At 39.4% G+C, this 20,171-nt stretch overlaps 1 protein-coding gene across 10 annotated transcripts in view; it reads right to left on the reverse strand.

Annotated features, from left to right (window-relative positions):
• Positions 1–20,171, reverse strand: part of LOC105471403 (nuclear respiratory factor 1) — a 149,643-nt gene that overhangs the window by 109,211 nt on the left and 20,261 nt on the right. For 2 of the 10 annotated variants that reach the window (XM_024789576.2, XM_071094515.1), the window contains exon 1: positions 7,364–10,795. The exons of 4 other annotated variants lie outside the window; for them this stretch is intronic. The gene's annotated coding sequence lies outside the window, so the exon portion shown is untranslated. Of the gene's footprint in view, positions 1–2,244; positions 2,261–7,363; positions 10,796–20,171 lie in introns of those variants that run through there. 4 more of the 10 variants (XM_071094512.1, XM_071094510.1, XM_071094511.1 and 1 more) reach the window with 3 other exon arrangements.

Here is a 20,171-nt window from a genome sequence, read left to right on the forward strand (position 1 = left end):
TAAAAACATATTAAATATTCTCCATTTTATAAAACAGCACAGTCTATCACCAAGACATCCAGAACCCCTGGACAAGTTACTTAACCTCTAAGCTACAATTCTTTTTTTTTTTTTTTTTAATGAAAAAAAAATGACTACCTATTCTCAAAAGGATGATATGAGGATTAAATGAGATAATCCAGATAAAGTCAGGAACACAGTGCCCAGCAATAAGTGCCTGACATTAATTATGATGATGGTGCCAGAATCTCTGTGTCTTCCTGATCCTATCCTTCTTGACTCATTCCCTGACTAGTCTCACAAACACTGGGCCTCAATTTCTTCATTTCTAAATTAGACAGTCATCTTTGAGGAAAGTTTTCTTAACTGTGTGTAAGAGACTGAATCAGGCATCTAAAAAAGCCCTATGTTAATTCCAGCAACTGAAATACTGTTCTCCTAGACATAAAATAAGGAAACTATAGGAAACCAAGGCCCCTAGCATAATTTCACAACAGTGCACAAAATGAAGAGGCAGCAGATGGACCTGAGAGTGATTCCTCTGAACTGATATAAAAAGTAAGATGAAAGCGCTGGCAACACATAATGACCTGTGACTCAACACCACATTCAAATAAAACAGCATATATATCACCCAGAGCCAGTGGTGTTCAGCAGATTAGTTTAATACTTCATTAAAAAAAAAAAAAAGAAAAAAGAAAAAAAATTCCCCCAAACAATAACTTAACATGGTAACAATTTTACTAAAACCTTTCTTACCCTGCATCATTACCTGGGGTGCAATATATCCTTCATCTAAAGATCCTTCTTGGCCAGACACAGTGGCTCACACTCGTAATCCCAGCACTTTGGGAGGCCGAGGTGGGAGGATCACTTACATCCAGGAGTTTGAGACAAGCCTGAGCAACGTAGGGAGACCCCGTCTCTACAAAAAATGAAAAATTAGCTGGGCATGATGGCACGTGCCTATAGCCCAGCTACTCAGGAGGCTAAGGCAAGAAGATTGCTTGAGCCTGGAAGGACAAGGCTTCAGTGAGCCAAGATCGCACCACTGCACTCCTGTGTGAGTGACAGAGTGAGACTCTCTCTCTTAAAAAAAAATTAAATTAAGAAGTCCTTCTTTATTATATAAACTACAAGAGGTTGGGGTAGCGGTAATCTGGTACAGAAGAGTTCCTACTTTTGTCCCTCTAGGCCAGTATGGGTGGGTTAGTGGAAGAAAACAGAAAAAGATTGTCTTGGTCCAGAGCACCCTGGTACTTGTAGTCAATAATACCTAAGGAGCTACTGGAATTGAAGGAAATGTCCAAGGGAGTTAAATTTAGTCTAATCCACACATAATAGATGAGATTAAGTGTAGAGTATTTTAAAAATCAAAGCAGAAAGAGCAGGCCAGGAAATCTAATCAAAGTGTAACTAAATGTAAAAGAAAGCATTAGTCTAATCAATAGCATTATCATATCAAAAGAAAAACCACAAGAACTGCCTAAGTGAAAATCTGATACCTAGCCTCCATCTACAGTCCAAATGCAGGGGAAAAAAAAAACCTAGGCAGGCTCAACTTACATTCTTGGACATATCCAGAATATAAACTGCATAACTAGGATAGAAATTTTACCCTTTTTCAAGAAGCCTAAAGAAGCCTAAAGTCAACTATAGGGTTTGCTTCTCCAGTGGACACTAAGGTAATGGATGGAAATCTCACCACAGCAGTAAAAATTAAAGACAACCACAGCTCAAGTCAGAGTGAAAATAGAAGCAAAGTAAAATGTGCCTTAATTCTGAGTAAAAATTGAACATAAGAAAAGAAGAATCCATTTGACCCAGGATAATTCTCTTTCAAAGAGTGTATGAGTGATGATATCAGACATGGAGAGAAAAAAAATATCCTCCCACATCACTGGGCTGGCTCCACAGTTGAAAAAAAAAAAAAAAATGAAGCTATAGTTGTATATGTAGTCCCATCTCCAGACTCCAACTACAGACCAAAATACAGAAAATGAAATACAATACAAAACAGAAGGTAAAAGTTATGAATCATGACAATGAAAAAGCAAAGATAAGGCTGACAGAAATTTGGAGGCAGGAGAGGGGCAGAGAGGTCAAAGAATGACTAGAATATTAATATCCTATTCCTTACATGGTGATGAAGTCAGGAGACACTCTCAGGAGGAGATGGAAATGGTATTACAATGTAACTATCAACAGCAGAAGCGAAAGAAAAAGTACCAAAAAAATAAGTACCTTATATTCCATAAAAGAAAGTCAAGGCGGCGCGGTGGCTCACGCCTGTTATCCTAGCACTTTGGGAGGCCGAGGCAGGCAGAGCGGATCACAAGGTCAGGAGGTAGAGACCATCCTGGCTAACACCGTGAAACCCCGTCTCTACTAAAAATACAAAAAAATTAGCCGGGCGTGGTGGTGGGCGCCTGTAGTCCCAGCTACTCGGGTGGCTGAGGCAGGGGAAAGGCGTGAACCCGGGAGGCGGAGCTTGCAGTGAGTCGAGATTAAGTCACTGCACTCCAGCCTGGACTACAGAGCGAGACTCCCTCTCAAAAAAAAAAAAAAAAAGAAAGAAAGTCAATAATGCCCATTTGATAAATCAAGAAATAGTGGTATAGACATATTATTTAGAGTTATGGAGGCATTACTATTTGATGATACCATAAACAAAACAAACTATAAACAAAAAACAGTTAATTGTCTCTGAAAAGTGGGACTCGGGATAGGGAAAGAATGGCAAGACTATTGATTTTTATTGTAAGTCCTTCTATTTGATCTTTTATTATATGAATGTATTACTTCAACTTTTAACAAAATGAGCTTTAAAAACAAATAGCTATGATATAGTAGTCTTCCAAATTCATCCTTTTGAAAATTAAAATTATGGCCGGGCGGGGTGGCTCAAGCCTGTAATCCCAGCACTTTGGGAGGCCGAGACGGGCGGATCACGGGGTCAGGAGATCAAGACCATCCTGGCTAACATGGTGAAACCCCGTCTCTGCTAAAAAATACAAAAAACTAGCCGGCCGCGGTGGCGGGCGCCTGTAGTCCCAGCTACTCGGGAGGCTGAGGCAGGAGAATGGCGTGAACCAGGGAGGCGGAGCTTGCAGTGAGCTGAGATCCGGCCACTGCACTCCAGCCTGGGCAACACAGCCAGACTCCGTCTCAAAAAAAAAGAAAAAAAAAAAAAGAAAATTAAAATTAAATGACATGCTAGAGCAAACTGTCACTAGATAAAGCTCCTTTCTTACGTTAAGAACTGAGAACAGCACAGTTCAAGTTTAGAAGTAGCCTTGCCTTGGGTAAGACTAACTTCTAATTTGGGGCATCTAAAACTAACAAAATTGTATGACTAATCAAATATTTTTCATACCAATAGGTTAACTTTGTAAATATTCCTTAATATTAACACAATAATCCAGTTAACTTTAATAATCCAGTTAACTTAATAACACAATAATCCAGTTAATGCTTTTATATAACGTTTAAGAAAAACAAGCTTTAGGGCGGGCGTGGTGGCTCATGTCTGTAATCCCAGCACTTTGGGAGGCCAAGGCTGGGGGATCACGAGGTCTGAAGTTCGAGACCAGCCTGGTTAAGCCTATCTCTACTAAAAATACAATTAGCCAGGCGTGGTGCCGCTTGCCTTTAATTCCAGCTACTCGGGAGGCTGAGGCAGGAGAATTGCTTGAACCTGGGAGGTGGAGGTTGCAGTGAGCCACTCCAGCCTAGGCAACACAGCAAGACTCCATCTCAAAAAAAAAAAAAAAAGGAAAAAAAAGAAAAAAAAGCTTTACCACACAACTTCATAATGACTTAGGGATGAGTAGATGATTTTATGAAAATACTGTAAGCGCCGGGCATGGTGGCTCGCGCCTGTAATCCCGAGAGGCCGAGGTGGGCAGATCATGAGGTCTGGAGTCAGCTGGGCCAACATGGTGAAACCCCATCTCTACTAAAGATACAAAAAATTAGCTGGGCATGGTGGCACATGACTGTAATCCCAGCTACTTGGGAGGCTGAGGCAGAAGAATCGCTTTAACCTGGGAGGTGGAGGTTGCAGTGAGCCGAGATCGCGCCACTGTACTCCAGCCTGGGCGACAGGGCGAGACTCCGTCTCAAAAGAAAAAAACAAAATACTGTAAGCTCACTGAAGTCAGGGCTTGGGTCCATAAAGTCTCTATGAATAGATCTATCATAATGTGCTCTTTAATAAATGATTGTGGGTAATCAGCTGCACATTTTAATTACTAAAGCTACACCCAGGCAGTTACAGTTTCTGTAATTCTCCTATAAGGCTGTGCTGGCTGTTTCTCTCTCTCTCTCTCTCTCTCTCTCTCTCTCACTTCCAAGCCCTGTCTTCTATTCTTGTCCAAGTTGTACTATTCCTCTGGGGCTGAGCTTGCCAACCCTGTTTTCCAGACTTTCCTGCCAGTATCCTGTTAGGTTTTGCCTAGGGAGACTGGAAGGGAAGAGAAGAAGGGATTTCTTTGCTGTTTTCATTGCTATAATATCAGCATTGATCAAGCAAGAGGAGCGTTGCACCTCCCAACTCCAGCTGTGCCCCTTCTCTCCTGGTGGTTGAGTACCAGCAGAATGGCATTCCACTCGGAGATCAGATTACCAGCTGCAGGAGGACCTCTCTGAGCTTCCAGGTTCTTCTCTTCTGTTCCCCCAAACCCAGGGGTGGTAGTGCTTCCTATCTGGATTACCTCAGTGTCTTTTGTGCTCTTTCATCTTGTAACACCTGTGTACCCAATTCCCAGAATTAAATTCTCTGAAATGCTACACATGGTTTTCTAGGCCCCGATTAATACAAAAAGAAGAAAACACATACCTGCATCAAAAATTACTCATACAGTGCTGGTAAGCAGCAATCTGGGCTTTTCATACCCTCAATAAAGAAGTGATGTAAAAAATGGAGCCCATTTTTACAAGATTACAATTAGAGTTTCTGCTTTCAGACACTGATGAATCTCAAATTTAACAAATCATTAAAAAGATGCTAAGTTATAGAGTGTAAAATGTCTCAGAGGCCTGGCACAGTGGCTCACGCCTGTAATCCTAGCACCTTGGGAGGCAGGTGGATCACGTGAGGTCAGAAGTTCAAGACCAACCTGGCCAACATGGTGAAACCCTGTCTCTACCAAAAATACAAAAATTAACTGGGCGTGGTGGCGCACGCCTATAGTCCCAGCTACTCCGGAGGCTGAGGCAGGAGAATCGTTTGAACCCGGGAGGCAGAGGCTGCAGTGAGCCGAGAGGATGCCACTGCACTCCAGCCTAGGTGACAAAGTGAAACTGTATCTCAGAATAAATAAATACATAAAAATAAAATGCTTCATACAGACAGAAATGGGACACTTAGAAGTGAGAAGGGAGCATAGACAGGAAAGTAGGCGACATCAACACAAACTTATGTCTGTGAGTCTATCTCACCTACTCTTTAAGTCTAACATTCCTGCAAACCTCAAAATCAACATCATAGTACTATATTGTCTCTTTATAGAAATAACATTGACAAACAGAAAATGATTCGTCATATTACTCGATGACTAGATCAGGTTTTTGGAAACCAAAGAAAATGTGGTAGCAATGGTACCTTTGACCTTTATCTACCATTCGAACTCCCTAGCGGACTGCACAGACCTACTGAAAATCAATGGTGGGTAATGGATATCATTTCCAGCATGGGAAAGAGCGATTTAGAGTTACCACTCTTTTTTCTTATTATACAACTGGACTCAGCATGTACAAGTGTCTAGAGAGTCTCCTCTCCATTCTACCTCATGCCTCCTTAAACACATCCTCACTTCTCCAGCAGGGTGGTACAGACTATGGAACCAGAATACTGCATTCCATTTCCTGCTCTGCCCCTTACTAGCAACCTGGAGAAGTTTCATTTGACTTTTTCTATGTCTTAGTTGTATCATCTGTCAAATGAAGGAAAACAACAGAATCTACTTCATAGAATTACTGGGGACAAAATGAGTTACTATTTGAAAAAGGGCTTAAGGGGACATGGTATATAGTGAGTGCTATATAAGGGTAACTTATTATTCCACGTACAAAGACAACGGGGACAGCAAGAGATGTTGAAGGGACAGTTACATTATTATTAATATTTTTTTACACTGGGTGAAATAATGTTTACAGATCACATTAGGAATTTTGACCATACAAATACCTCTATCAGAGTTCTTAATCGTTTTTGAATCATAAACTCTCCTGGGGATGGGTGAAAGCTACAGAGCTCCTCCCTAGAAAAATGCATATACATACAGAATTTTCCAAAATATTACAATCTTCTTCAATTCAAATCACTAGACTATGTATTGCTAGAACACTAGAGGGTGCCACAACCCAAGGAAAAAATGTAAAGAAAGTACAGGGAATTTTGGCTTGCTGGAACATCTTTCCATAGAGAAGAGTTAAATGAATGTACTTCAAATGCTTTAAAATATGTCAACTCTTTTATAGGTGCTGGATTAGCACTGCCCAGTAGAACTTTCTGCAATGATGGAAATATTCTTAATGTGTGCTGTCCAAAACTGTAGCTGCTCATGTAGACTACTGACCACATGAGATCATAAGGAATTAAGTGTTTAATTTTAATTAATATTAAATGGCCATATGTGGCTTGTGGCTACTATACTGAACAGTGCAGTTCTACATTCTAAAAAGTTTTGACTTGCTTCTTACCACAGGCCATTATCTAACAGTGTGAAGGTAATTTCTAATAGAGTGGGTTCATATAATTATTTAGGCCAATTTGTCCCTTGTGATAATCCAGCACTACAGAGATAGAAATAAAGATTGTCAGCGTTTTGCCCTTGCCCTACAGACATTCACAGTCAAAAGTAAGCTGTTTTTTTTACTCATTATAGACGACCCTACCTACCTAATTTCCTGTTTCTTTACTGAAAGATCTCTCTAAGCCCCTGGGATATAAGAGCTTAAAAAAATATATAAGTGTATACTGAAAGACTGAACTAATACAGTTAAGTAAGTAGGCTTTTGCCATTTAAAAAACAAATCCTATTCTAGTGATATTTGCTAACGGTTAAGGGAGCACAGAGAAGACAAAACTGCAAGGACATGGGGCAGGCATCCTGATGGAAAAGACAGAGTCTACAGTCAGAAGCTTGTCAGTCTCCATAATGAAAAAAAGGGTACCGCAGGCAGCAGCAGCAGCTTGTGAAAGCACATGGCATAGCAAGGGGACATCAATGAACACCCAGACAGCAGATTCAGGGGGAGTCTGGGGACCAAAGGAACACAGCTCTCAACTGCCTCCACACCAGATTCTTTCTTTCCACTGCAATTTAGTCTACTAAAAATAAATCTAATGCTGACCCACCTGTCAAAATGAAAGCAGTCTATCCACACTGTGTAACACCTTACAGCTTACAACCCCGTGTCTGGCACAGTGCCTGAATGAAGTAGGTGCCTAGTGAAGGTTGGTGACAACAATAAAAAAGCATTAGAGAGTGCATTCTCAAATATGTAGACGCTTACCAGCAGCTACAAATATCAATAAAAAGCAGGTGAGTTGTTGAAGCTATCCCTGGTTTAGAAAGATAGTGAATAGGAAGTTTGGTCTACCCAAGCATTTGCAACTGGGTCAGAATGCAGCTGGCATGGCTCTTTTTGCAGAATAATTGTTTGTCCACAGCTGCTACCAAATTGCCAAAAATTAAATAAGTAGTTGCCATGTGTGATAGCAGGATTACAGGCTGCCTCAATTTCCATTATGGAAAAATAACGTAAATTGCCACAAGTCCCGCCCCCCAGTCTCAAATAAGCACAAAGGACACTTTTATTCAGATCCTGCATACTGTGAAACAGCATTGTTGCCTGGCTGCTTCAGTGGTGGGCTCAATTCTGCTGGATCTGTCACTGCACAACCAACATCCAGTTAAAGCTATTTCCTAGCTTCTGCAGGACAGCTCAATTCATAATTTTTCTTCTGAAATAACTGAACTAAGGATTTGTTTCTGGATTAAATTATGAAAGTATTTAAGTGCCAATACCACAGACCTAGGAATCTCTGCTATTCAATCATTCTCTCCTTCATTCAACAAATATTTACTGAATTCTTATCGGGTACTCCCACATTATTGTAGCATGTGTATTCCAAGAAAACATGTGACTGGCAATTCTAATTTTGTATCTCTAAGTTTAAAAAGTGTATTCTCAGCCTGGATGAAATGGTGAAACTCCACCTCTACTAAAAATACAAAAACCAGCTGCGTGTGGTAGTACATGCCTGTAGCCCAGCTACATGGGAGGCTGAGGTGGGAGGATGGATTGAGCCTAGGAGGCAGAAGTTGCAGTGACTTGAGATTGCATCACTGTACTCCAGCCTGGAAAACACTGAGACCTTATCTCATTAAAAAAAAAAAAAAAAAAGTTTTAAAACAATGTATTCTTTTAGACGTGACTTGTGTTCTTTGGGGGTAATGGAGAAAATATAGGGGCATTAAAAATAAACATAAATCACTGTAACCTGAGATAGCCACATTACCAAGTTAACAATTTTATGTATATGCTTCCAGCATTTTCCCTGCTAGCTTCTTATATGGTTGGTTTTGTTTCATTGTTTTTAAACAAAAATGAGCCTATATTGTATATACTGTATTACAAATATTTTTTCACTTAATATAAATTAAAATATTCCATGTTATTAACATTTTTGTATCATTTTTTTAAACATCTACAGAGCATTCCCTATAAGAACATAAAGTAGTTTAGTTTACTAATCCTCTGAAGTCATTTAGGTTATTTCCAATTTTTCACTATTATAAATAGCACTGTTATGATAACTGTAGTATTCAATAAATATATCTTGAATAAATGAGTAAATAAATGGCTTAATAAGCTGAGTCTTGGCCGGGCGCGGTAGCTCACATCTGTAATCACAGCACTTTCAGAGGCTGAGGCGGGCGGATCACTTGAGGTCAGGAGTTCGAGACCAGCCTAGCCATCTGGGTGAAACCCCGTCTCTACTAAAAAAAAAAAAACAAAAAATTAGCTGGCATGGTGGCGAGTGCCTGTAATCCCAGCTACTAGGGAGGCTGAGGCAAGAGAATTGCTTGAACCTGGGAGGCGGAGGTTGCAGTGAGCCGAGGTTGTGCCACTGCACTCCAGCCTAGGCGACAGAATGAGGCTCTGTCTCAAAAAATAAAATAAGCTAGGCGGGGCGCAGTGGCTCACGCCTGTAATCCCAGCACTTCGGGAGGCCGAGGCGGGTGGATCACGAGGTCAGGAGATTGAGACCAGCCTGGCTAACATGGTGAAACCCTATCTCTACTAAAAATACAAAAAATGAGCTGGGCGCAGGGCATACGCCTGTAGTCCCAGCTACTCTGGAGGCTGAGGCAGGAGAATTGCTTGAACCTGGGAGGTGGAAGTTGCAGTGAGCCGAGATCACGCCACTGCACTCCAGCCTGGGCAACAAAGCGAGACTCCATTTCAAAAAAATAAATAAAATAAGCTGAGTCTTTAAGCACATACCAAATTACTTCCTTAGCTTTTAAAAGACAAACATTTTGAGTAATGATACACTTATGATTCTGCATATGTTCATAGCAGGCAGAGAAAGCGAATGCAGTAAAAACAGCAATCTAAATGTAAAGGAAAGCACACAATACTTGGTGGTGAATGGAAGACAGAATAAAAATATTAACCTTTTATAACCTAGACAATATGTAAGTTGAGTACTGGTGTCAGAAGGTAGAATATAAAAAGAGGAACGTGAAGGGGGTACTTATAATCCCATTTTCCAAAATGGCAAGTTAAGAGGCCCTACAGGAAGTTGATGGATCAAAAAATTAAAGTTTATCATTTAAAATTATAAAGATGATTAATAAATGACTTTCAAAGTAATATAAATACAAAATAATGACAGGGTAAAAAAGTGAGTTAAATTCTCATTTTTCACATCAAAAAATTCACAGATAACGTCTAAAGTTGATAAATCAAGGAACAAAAGTCTAAACGTATTATTTAGCCTTATGGAAGTAACCACAAGGGAAGCAAAAAACAGAAATAGTGAAATAGTTTTTAAAGGCTGTCTCTGCATAGTAGGACTGGATGGTCAAGAAAAAGGAAGAGGCAGGAGGCTTATGGTTTATTCATCCTAAGGTCTCCATGGCTCTGTGATTTGTTAGGATGTACAAATAACACCCTGATAAAGATTGGCTGAAAAGTCTGGAACTGTTTACTTTGGTTTCCCAAATGATATAATCTTACCTTGATAACTGGTCAAATCCAGCTGTCCACAGAGCATTCCTTTAACCGGAGGCAAACCTAAAATGCTTAAGACTTTGGAGACTATCTAGTTTGATGTTCTCATTTTCCAAATTGTGACCAAGAAAGACCCAGTGAGTTACCCAAAGTCACATCTCTAATTGGTGGCAAATCCAAAACTTGAACCCCTATCTCCTGCTTCTCAATCAAGTGTTCCAGCTGCTCCATCAGAGACCCACCCTTTGTACCCGAGCACAGTCTCCCGTCATTACTTGCTTGGGCTCCTTAACTGCTAATGTAAGCTATTATGTATTAATAGCTTAATAATTAAGCTATTAATTATTAATCTTCAAGCCAAAATTTGGGTTTTACTGGGGGTACAGCGAATTAGGGTTTTGTCTTTTATTTTATTTCATTCTATTTTTTTTGAGACACAGTCTCACTCTATTGCCCAGGCTGGAGTGCAGTGGCGCGACCTTGGCTCACTGCAACCTTCGCCTCTAGGGTTCGAGTGGTTCTCCTGCCTCAGCTTCCCAAGTAACTGGGATTACAGGGATGCATCACCACACCCAGCTGATTCTGCATTTTTAGTAGAGACAGGGTTTCACCATGTTGGCCAGGGTGGTCTCGAACTCCCAACCTCAGGTGATCCACCCACCTCGGCCTCCCAAAGTGCTAGGATTACAGGCATGAGCCACCGCGCCTGGCCAGGGTTTTAAGAGGCAGGGTCTCACTCAGTCACCCAGGCTGGAGTGCAGTGGTGCAATCATGGCTCACTGCAGCCTTGACCTCCTGGGACCCTCCTGCCTCAGCCTCCCGAGTAGCTGGGACTACAGACGTGAGCCACCATGCCCAGCTAATTAAAAAAAATTTTTTGCAGGGACCAGGTCTCACTATGTTGCCAGGCTGATCTTAAACTCCTGGGCTCATGCGATCCTCCTACCTTGGCCTCCTAAAGTACTTGGATTACAGGCATGAACCAGAGCATCCAGCCTTGAATTTGTATTATAAAATGATATGTATGTTAAATTGATTTTTCAAACTATACCTGTGGCCACCCATCCTGGTCCCTCTAATACATCTGTTCCCTCCACCCTCAACCCCACCATCACTACCTTAGATAACACACAATAGCTACTTTGAGAGCTGGTTCCCGCAAACTGAGAGGCCTGACAGCATGATTCTCAGCCACAGGAAAAAATGCAGTTCATAAAGTTGCCAAAGTAGTCTTGTGAAGCTACAGTCTTCTGTGAGCACCAGAGTGTCCAACTGACTTTATGTTCTTCCTCACCTATATTAACCTGTTTAGCTAACTATCCATTCCCATTTTCAGTAGATGGAAAGAGAAAAAAATTACTTTTTTTAAAAAAGGGGGGTGGGAGGGCACAGTGGCTCACGCCTGTAACTCCAGCACTTTGGGAGGCTGAGGCAAGCGGATCACCTAGGCCAGGAGTTCGAGACCAGCATGGCCAGGAGGGTGAAACCCCGTCTCTACTAAAAATACAAAAATTAGCCGGGTGTGGTGGCACACACCTGTAATCCCAGCTACTCGGGAGGCTGAGGCAGGAGAATGGCTTGAACCCAGGAGGTGGAGGTTGCAGTGAGCTCCAAGATCATGCCACTGCACTGCAGCCTGGGCAACCCAGCAAGACTCCATCTCAAAAAAAAAAAAAAAAAAAAGGGTTGGGGGGACAAGGGGCTGACTTTTTAAGGAAAATGGAGAATTGGGCATACCATTTTTATGTTTGCATTAAATCAATTTATACAAATTATTTTAAATTGAATTTTAAAAGGTATGAAAATCTGTACAGATAATTATTTATATAAATTTAGGAAGAAGGAAACAACAAACTGTAAAACTGGAACCACACCAATTACTGGAAATCAAGTGTATACAGAGGAGTCAAGATCAGGTCGGGTGTGGTGGCTCACGCATGTAAGTAATCCCAGCACTTTGGGAGGCCGAGGTGGGCGGATCACGAGGTCAGGAGTTCGAGAAGAGTCAAGATCAAATAACCAAAATCCCCATAAATTGTCAGGAGTTTGAGAGCAGCCTGGCCAAAATGGTGAAACCCCATCTCTACTAAAAACACAATAATTAGCCAGGTGTGGTGGTGCCCGCCTATAATCCCAGCTACTTGGGAGGCTGAGGAGGGAGGATCACTGAAGCCCTGGAGGTCGAGGTTGCAGTGAGCAGAGGCTGTGTCACTGCACTGCAGCCTGGGGGACAGAGTGAGACCCTGTCTCAAAAAAAATTCCCATATTTACTTTGTGAGTTAATTCATTGAGATTAACTGTATCTTGAATTACTTACAAAATTAAATTTAGGATGCCATATAATCAAAATTACAGGCACAGTAGTAAGAAGGAAAAAAAAATCACATTAGAATCCTACAGAAGGATGTTAAAGTAAAAAAGCATATTATATTTCAAGACTAAAACAAACAAAATGTATAAAGTAATTGAACATAAAACTAAAATGCCTTTACCTAAAACTAGGCATAACATCTCCATTTTAGAATTTAAGTCTATAAAAGATATCACTAAACTCATAGAAGGAGGGGAGAAATGCTACCTAAGTTCCTAAAGAAATCAAAACTACCTAAATAACATTTACACTATATTTCCTGTTTAAAAAAACCCATCACCAAAATTTTTCCATGACTACTACCAATGTTGCCATTTAGAACAAGTATAAGCTAGAGAAGAATTATCCTATAAGAATAAAAAATATTTTTCTCAAAAGCACTTTCTCAATGTAATGTTTGATAAAATTCTCAAAAACAGAAGGGGAAAAGAGGCCATCAAATGTAATTTACCATACCCACATTTATCAGCAGCTACTCGGTCCTGGGCACAATGGATGTCCTGCAGCTGGCTGTCAAACCATCAAAAGCTGCTCATCATCCACCTTCCTAGTCTCTTAGAACTAAGCTCACTTGGGTCAAAACAAGTCAACCGCCTTTCTCACCAGCAGTAATATGCTGGAATAAAGTGTCAAGTATAATTCTGGCTGCCAAGATTTTGTTCTGAAGAACAGACTTGTAACTATGAAAGGGGACATTAAATTAGAGCTATTGTCTGAAAGAAAAGGGCAATCTGTATCTGTAGCTTGACTGGGATAACACAGGTCTTGATCTGTAGTCAAACCAGAGGAAAAGGAAGCAACCAGAAAAAAATAACACATATCACAATCCCCAAAAAGTGAACTATTGGAAAAAAAAAAAAAAAAAAGTGTGCCAGTAGCAATGTACAAATAAAACTAGGGTCATACTTTGGAATAGATTCCATGTGCTGTGCAACAAGGAATATTAACCCCTGGTACAGAGAAATATCACAGAAGCCTTAAAGCAGAGGTGTACAATCTTTTGGCTCCCCTGAGCCACATTGGAAGAATTGTCTTGGGCCACACATAAAATGCACTAACACTAATGATAGCTGATAAGCTTAAAAAAAAAAAAAAAAGAAAATCACAAAAAAATCTCATAATGTTTTAAGAAAGTTTATGAATTTGTGTTGGGCCACATTCAAAGTCATCCTGGGCCGCATGCAGCTTGTAGGCTGCGGGTTGGACAAGCTTGTCTTAAAGGATGAAATAGATTTATGTGTACTGACACACAAAAAAATCCATAAAACGATGGAAATTGAAAACAACAGGTTATAAAATCTGCTAGAATGAGTGTGGTCTCATTTTTTTAAGTGTAAATAAATATGGTTGTGGCCAAACAAAATAATCTCGAAAGATATACTAAAACTATTAAGGATACTTTTTATCTATGCAAAATAGAATTACGGATTATAAAAACTTTATTTCTGCTTTATAGATTTATTTCTCCCTTCAAAATAATAAGAATGTGATTACTTTTATAACCATTGTTACGCCCAGGTTTGAGAAAGAAAAGACAAACCGCATAAGCTCTTCCTCCTTTTACCAAATGAAATACCAGAGGCCTCCAAACTCATGAAATCAAGGACACATACGGACTTTCCAAGTTGCCCAACATCCTCTGGGAGCCATTTTCTTCCTTGCTTGCTTTTTTGCAGGGGTTTTCAATGAATCTTTTTTTTTTTTTTTTTTAAAGCAGAGCTTTTTCTTTAAGCAGAATCCTGTACAGAACCTCAAAATGTAAGATAACCGTAGAATTTCTTCTATTGAAGGGGATGGGAATGCAGACAGCTAACGCCATTGATTCTCCTCACCACTCAGAACTCTAGAGCACAAGTGGAAACACTGTGATTAATCCAAGTATTTCATTGTACAGTTGGGAAACTGAGGCCCAAGGATTACTCTCCTGGTTAAGCCCTGTCTTATTGACTGGTCTGTGAGTCATTTTACTTACTAGGCATTATAGACACGTAACTGGGGCCTGCAAGGTTTTCAAATACATACTAAAAATTTAAGAGAAACTGAAAACACACAAATTGGCTCCAATAACTGTCAAAAAGAAAAAGAAACATAATGGTTCTTGAAGTTCAATATGATTCAAGCACTCCACACACCCTGGTAGCTTTGCAATGAATACGTTTTTCTATTGTCTGAGGTTTGTGTTTAGCCATACGCATCCATCGAAATAACACACACTAGAATCAGTTATTGAGAAAAGACAAGTAGAAGAAAAACAGCAGCAGAGGGATAGCTTTCGAAACTGAAAAGAGACAGGAAAGATACATTGATCAAATTCCCCAAAGACCCCAATGGCTTAATGAGCATAATCTAATAAGATAAATGTTCACAGGCATAAGCATATCATTCTAAACTTTGTTCTAAAAAAACCCATTGAAAGGCCAGGTGCAGTGGCTCATGCCTGTCATCCCAGCACTTTGGGAGGCCAAGGCAGGCAAATCACCTGAGGTCAGGAGTTTGAGATTAGCCTGGCCAACATGGTGAGACCGCCATCTCTACCAAAAATACAAAAATTAGTCGGGTGTGGTGGCACACACCTGTAATCCCAGCTATTTGAAAGGCTGAAACACAAGAATCACTTGAACCCGGGAGATGGAGGGTGCAGTGAGCCGAGATTACACCACTGTACCCCAGCCTGGGCAACAGAGTGAAACTCTGTTTCAAAAAAAAAAAAAGGAAAAAAAAAACCCACTGAAGAAAAACAGGATGATGCAGACTTGTGTCATCATCACAGAGAAAGTATAAGGATTCAGAAACACTGGCTCACAATAGTCTGGAAAAAAAGTATCACATGACAAGCAACATATGCACAATGTGAACAATGACCACTCCTGTACTTAGCCCTGGGCACTCCACTTTTAAAGGTATGAGAAAAACCCCGTTGTATTTCACTGGAACTATGAAAATGCTTAATTAATGGTTAGAAAAATAAGAAGTGTTTAAATGCAAAGAAGGACTTCAGGAATCTCTCTCATAAAATATTAAAAGACCATTATGAGGAAGAGCAATTAGACTTAGTCTGTGACCCTAATTAAAAAAAAAAAAAAAAGAGGTAAGAAATTATGGTAAAATTCTGGTCAACAGATCATTTTTCTAACAGGGGTGTATAGACAAGAGTGTCTAGAAGCAGTGAGTTCTCCCATCACTAGATGTCCTCTTGCAAAACCTAGACAACCACTTGGGGGCACTGGAGACGTGGGCCTTGTATGCATCCTGACTCAAACTAGCAGGCAGAAAGAAAGGTAACAAAAAAATATTCCACCCCAGGAGAGTCTGAACCCTGGGGTCCAAAAGTGTTTGTTAGGAAGACTGTCTCAGGTCATTTGGATACAGACCCCAGATAAGACTGGATACAGTCCTTGCCCTTCTCCTGGAAGAACAGAATCTATTGATATTCTACTGCAGTTGGGGGTATGTACAAATGTACATACAAACAGAAATACACAAATAGTATGAAGCTAGCCTTAAGCAAAGGCTCGGTCCTCTTTAAAGAACTGTTAACACTCCCAAAGGTGGTGTGCTTAAAAAACAAATAAACAAGCAAACAAAAACTGTAACAGTAGAAGCTGAAGAGCTCTCCCAGAGAAAGGTAGGGAAAAAACCAAAACTGTTCTGCTATCATAGTCTTAAAACATTTTATACAGCTGCCCTATAATTAACAAATTACAAAGGAAAGCAGGTTTTATTAACGTATTGTTTCCCTTTTCCCATCTCTGAAGATTATATTCTATACAGTCAAATTAATGCTCCAACAATACCTTACTTAATGCTACAATCTCAACCATCCCCAAGAGCCCTAGAGACCCTGAGAAAGGACTTGGACTTGTTTTACTTTGCCTTTTAAATTTGTACACTATTCCAACAAATGTAGTCCTCTGATTTCTGAGGACAAAGCAGAAGTGGTAAAGCAAGATGAAGAGAGTAAAAACGTAAGCAAAAAGAAAGATAGATAAAGAAAAGAGAAAGCAAACAAGAACAAGCAAAGTACAACCAGCAGGTATTATTTATGTAGGGACAATCAGCGCCACAGACCTCAATTGCTTGTAATCCTATCACAGGGCAAGCATTCCATTAATATATCTGAGTAAGGTGTTTTTGAAAAACACATTAGCAACCTAAAAATATATACATCAGCCACTTTGGAAACCTGCTTGGCAATTTCTTATAAAACTAAACATACTCTTACCATAGGATCCAACAATTGCACTCCTTGATATTTACTCAAATATGCTGAAACTTAGGTCCACACAAAAACCAGCACACAAATAAATATTCACAGCAGCTTTATTCACAATCGCTAAAACTTGAACACAACCAAGATGTCACTCAGTATGTGAATGATAAGCTTGTGGTACATTCATACAGTGAAATATTATTCAGCATTAAAAAGAAATGGGTTATCAAGCCATGAAAAGTTATCAAGCCATTAAATACATATTGCTTAGTGACAGAAGCCAATCTGAAAAGGCTACATTTGTATGACTCCAACCATAAGACATTTTTGGAAAAGGCAAAACTATGGAGACAGTTAAAAAAAAGTTGTCAGAGGTTAGAGAAAGGAGGGAAGACGGGAGCACCAAGAGACTTTTGGAGCAGTGAAACCATTCTGTATGATTATATATTAGTCAAACTGCACAGACTGCACAAACACACAGAATGAGTTTGAATGTAAACTATGGACTTCTGTTAATATTGGTTCATCAACTATAACAGATCTACCACACAACAGCAAGATGTTAATAAAGGAAATGGGCAGGAGAGGATATGGTAACTCTGCATACTCTCCACTCCATTTTTCTATAAAGCTAAAAGTGCTCTTAAAAAAAAAAAAAGTATATATATTTTTAAATACACAAGTAAAAAAAAAAATTCCCTTAAAAAAATCACAGTCAAAGTGGGGTACAGGGATTCCAGGCATGGTCAGGAGCTCCTCCAATCTAAATCACCACAGCCTGCTGTTATATAATTCTGAATACTTTCACAGATTTATAGTTTATATATTATAAATTTGTTACATATAGTTTATATATATTTATTCTTAAAGTACAGTTGTAAGTATATACACACACACATCACTTATAGTTAATAAATATGGTTATCTAGTGCTGAATACATCTGAACGTAAAGCGTGAGCAGTGGTGGAAAAAGACTGAGAAGTCAGGAGAGTGGGTCAGCTGCATCCAATGAAGATTCCATGTTGCTGGCGGAGGTCTCCCCCTACTGCCACTGGTTGAGAGAAATGCCTCAGACTGCTGCTTCTTCACTTTAAACAATAGTTTGGTGGAGCTCTTGTTTGCCAACAGTAGCCTATGGTGGCACTTGTCTTAAATTGTGTATCATGCTTTTCCTGCTCCCTCCCTGCAGTGGCATAGCATATTAATAAAGATCTAACTAAAAAGTGCACAAGAATTCAAAGGCACCTAGAACAAAAGGAGTCACAAAACAGTTCAGTAATCAGTGCTTTCCACAGTGACATTGAGTTGCCAAGAAAAGATAAAATTACAAGCACACCACAGTATTCTGGCTTAATGAGCACAGAAATACTTGTAGGCTTCTTTTTATTTTTCTTTTTTCCCATAAAAAATGGTTAAAACCAAAACAGTACTTAACATTTAAAGAGATAAGCATCACCTATCTGGAAAAGCTGTTTACTAGAAAAATCTCATATAAATTTAAAAGCATGTTCAGTAACACAGCCTCTTTCCAGATGCCACTTCTACAGTGTCTGCATACTAAGAAACAGACTATCAATATCTGGTATAGGTAGTAAATTTACCAAGTATGTCTGATATATAATGCTCATTCATTTTCTTTCCCCGTTTTCAACTAAGAATCAATTAAAATGGGATTACAGGCTTTATGTAGCTTTTTTGCAATCTTATGTAATCCTTAAAACTGGGTTCCTTTTATATTAAAGGGTACCAAAAAATACATACATAAGTGGGAAGAGAAGAAGCAAAGGAAAAAAACAAAATATTGACTGTAGTATCTCTGGATAGGTGGGCTACAAATGTTTTATCATCTTCATACTTCCTTTTATTACTAAAATTCCCTATAAAAAACATTTATTACTTTCACACTCCATTATATCAAATATCTACAGCATCTAAAATAAGTAAACTATAACTACATGTACCAATAAAGTTTAACCTCTTATACAAAGCTTAAAAACATATAAAACAATATTATACTTTTTAGTTTTCCCTGCAACCCAAACATTGTTATTTTTTTTCCAGTGGATACATATACATACAGAAAACGTTTATAAAAATGCAGGGAGAGAATAAATATCAAATTGAGAATAATGGTCACAGCTGGGAAGGGAGGGGACTAGGATGGGGAAGGGGTGCCCAATTAGCTTCAACAGTAACTTTTTATTACTTTAGGTAGTAGGTATACAGAATTTATTATATTGTCCTATGTCTTTTATGCCTATAGTATTTCAAAAATTGTTTAAAGTGGCAACTACTGGAGTCATACCAAAAATAGTAGGACTTAACCCTAATCTCTTCAAACTACTTAAATGGTTTTACAGTACTGAGTAAATCAGAGATAAACATATCTATTATAATAAGAAAATTATTTTAAGAGACAGGGTCTTGCTCTGTCACCCAGGCTGGAGTGCAGTGGCATGATCACACCTCACTGTAGCCTCAAACTCCTGGGCTCAAGCAATTCTTCAGCCTCAACCTCACAAGTAGCTGGGACTGTGTGCACATCACCCATGCTCAGCTAGTTTTTAAAATTTTTTTAGCAATGCAGTCTTGCTATGTTATAGCCCAGGCTAGTCTCGAACTACTGGCCTCAAGCAGTCCTCTTGCCTTAGCCTCCAAGTAGCTGGGATTGCAGACGCAAGCCACTGAGGCTGGCATATAATGAGAAAAGTTTTTGAGAAATTTAAAGCAGTTCTGAAGGTCAGCAGTCATGTATATTTATAAGCAAACAGCAATCTGAAATCTGTATTCCAAAAAATATGTGTAGCAAACATTCCAATCTATGCCTTACACACAGAACTGAAATTTAAATCTGTCCAGTAAACTTAAATACACACATTATTTTGGATATGCCTTTTTTTTTTTTTTTTTTAACACACTTATAACCCTGAAAGAAGATTTTTTACTTTGGTCAGTTTTAAACAGTCTTTTAAGAATATTATAAAAATAGGGTTAATTTCTGACTGGTATTTCCCAGGTTGGTGATTTAATATGATTTCTAACCATTCCTGGTTATCAGATGGCTTCAGTTTATCATCTTAAGATATGCTATGGTAAAACCAGGCTGAGGAAGTCCAAGGAAACACTGAATAGGCTTCTCCCTGAAAAACAAGTTCCCGGTCAGCCTCCATGGCTCACACCTATAATCCTAACACTTTAGGAGGCCAAGGTGGGAGAATTGCTTGAGCTAGGAGTTTAAGACCAGCCTGGGCAACATAGTGAGACCTTCTCTCTAGAAAAAATTTAAAAAATTAGTCGGGCATGGTGGCGCATGCCAGTAGTCTCAGCTACTTGGGAGG

Source organism: Macaca nemestrina, chromosome 4, assembly GCF_043159975.1.
Source record: "Macaca nemestrina isolate mMacNem1 chromosome 4, mMacNem.hap1, whole genome shotgun sequence".
Lineage (NCBI taxonomy): Eukaryota > Metazoa > Chordata > Mammalia > Primates > Cercopithecidae > Macaca > Macaca nemestrina.